The sequence below is a fragment of the Penaeus chinensis genome, chromosome 33 (assembly GCF_019202785.1).
Source record: "Penaeus chinensis breed Huanghai No. 1 chromosome 33, ASM1920278v2, whole genome shotgun sequence".
Lineage (NCBI taxonomy): Eukaryota > Metazoa > Arthropoda > Malacostraca > Decapoda > Penaeidae > Penaeus > Penaeus chinensis.
The window spans coordinates 11,699,660-11,702,159 of NC_061851.1; the positions used below are offsets into that span (position 1 = coordinate 11,699,660).

The window sequence follows — 2,500 nt, forward strand, 5'->3', positions numbered from 1 at the left end:
AGAGAGGAGAGGAGAAGGAGGGGAAGGGAGGAGAGGAAGAGAGGAGGGAATATGAGGGGATAAGGAGGGACAAATAAATGTTGCATTTGTCGTTCCATATTTATCGTTTTGTAAATTGCATGGATAATAGAGCAATTAAAGAAAGGGCGGGGAGGAGGAGAGGAAGAGAGGAGAAGATAAGAAGGCGAAGGGAGGAAGGGAGAAGAAGGATAGAATAAGGAGGGACAAATAAATATTGCGTTTGTCTTTCTATAATTATCGTTTTGTAAACTGCACGTATAGTAGAGCTTCAACATTTAAAGAAAGGGATGAGGAAGAGGAGAGGACGTGAGAAAGGGAGAAGGAAGAGGGGGAAAAGGAGAGACCAATAAACACTGCATTTGTCTATGTCTTCCTATATTTGTTTTATTCATTTTCTCTTCTTGCGTTTCTTCTTGTGAGATTTATGGTTCTTTCTCGCTCGAAATCGTTTAGCGTAAGGAGACCTGAGGTAGTTGCGTTCGTAAGCGTAATTGAGGTAAAGTATCGCCTCCTATTACTCAGGGATTTCACTTCGCGTCAGAGATACGAGTTCGAACGATTAGCTATCTGAGAGATATGGCTAATTTAGCGGAAAATCGCTGTGTAATTTGGACTTGCTCGCTAGTAGCGCTCATTGCTATATATGTTTGTTGAAAATAGACCTTTGGTTGTATGTAATGTCCGGACGTGACATTATTTACGGTTTGTGGTAACTAGAAAGATTGATTTTGTTTAATCATTGCCTTTATGTATAAACAATTACAAATAAAATGTACATTATATATATATATATATATATATATATATATAAATATATGTATATGTGTATGTGTGTGTACATATACATACATACATACGTACATATATATATATATATATATATATATATATATATATATTACTTATTTCGCGACAGATTATATTAATCCACTAAATTAATATTCTTCCCGCTTTTGTGGGAAGTGTGTGTGTGTGTGTGTGTGTGTGTGTATGTGTGTGTGTGTGTGTGTGTGTGTGTGTGTGTGTGTGTGTGTGTGTGTGTGAGAGGGAGAGAGAGAGAGAGAGAGAGAGAGAGAGAGAGAGAGAGAGAGAGAGAGAGAGAGAGAGAGAGAGAGAGAGAGAGAGAGACGGTTATTATCATTATTAGTAACATTATACATTTGCATTGTCATAATCAGTATCAAGGAACCACTATGCTTACGTATGCCTGCTCTATCTATATATTTATATGCAGTTAGTGTTAATTTGGCTATTATTTAATCATCTATGGACTTGTAATTATATACATTTATTCCATGTTGATGAAGAGCTTTGCAGGGAAAATACGAAAAGTCAGATGTTCACTGTATAACATCTCAGATTTAACTTAGTGAACTAATGGCACGTTTACCCATCACATTACTCTTATAAATTTTGTAGGTAGCGTGGCCGAGCGGTCTAAGGCGCTGGTTTAAGGCACCAGTCTCTTCGGAGGCGTGGGTTCGAATCCCACCGCTGCCACATATTTAAATAACTAAGTAAATTTAATGATTAAATAAATAGCACGTAACTTTGTTTTTTTGTGCATGTGCTGTTTTGGAAATCGAAATTAACTGCAAGTTTAACACCACTTTTGAGGAATGAAGTCTATCCTTGGTATCTATTTTTTCAAATAGTATATTCATCTTTTACTAGAATTTATGGTTATTATATCTACTGTTTTTAAAATATAATCTTCAGGCAGTTCATTGGCCAGTGAATTGTGCATGAAAACAGTGGTAAATTAATTTAGTATAATCCTGGTATTGATCATGACAGTAAAGATACAGTAAGTACGTGGGTTAGTGTACGGGCGTATAAGATATCCTCTCCCCTCATTCATTGATAGTGTTGACGTTCTTAGCATTGTCATGACAAAGACCACGGTGACAACGTGTACAAACTAACAAAAAATAGCTGCCTTTTTTAAGGTGACCACATATTGCATACATTGAAACTTATTATAGACATCCATAATACATTAGAAACGGCTTTAGAAAAGAAGTCATTGTTAGCTGTATTCTTTAACCTCTAGAAAACTAACAGCACGAAACACGGCAAATTCTCAGATATGTATGACACCGATTTGCGAGGAATATTGCACGTAACTATAGAAAACTATTGGGTCCGTTTTAAATATAACGTTTCCATCCAAGAAGAACATTTTCTTAACACAGCCGCATATGTAGTAGGTCATTAGTAACACTGTAAAGGTTGTTTACAGTTAATTTACAATGTACTATGCAAAGGGAAACGTAAATGTACCGGGAGAACGTTTATGGCAAAATTTAAAAAGGAACACCACACGGCAGATTTACCAACTAGCCGAACGAGAAAACCCTTGATTCTTTTTTTTTTTTTTTTACAGGAAGAGAGATTCTTAAAATATATAATTTTGCTTCAACTGAAAGTAGTATCTAAGGTTACAAATTAAAGTATTATCTTAGGTTACAAACTAAAG

The 2,500-nt window shown here is 35.6% G+C and overlaps 1 non-coding gene across 1 annotated transcript; it reads left to right on the plus strand.

Annotated features, from left to right (window-relative positions):
* The first annotated feature begins 1,439 nt into the window (after positions 1-1,439).
* Positions 1,440-1,521, plus strand: Trnal-aag. Its single transcript has one exon. It is a non-coding gene; the product is annotated as a tRNA-Leu (tRNA).
* Positions 1,522-2,500: the final 979 nt, after the last annotated feature.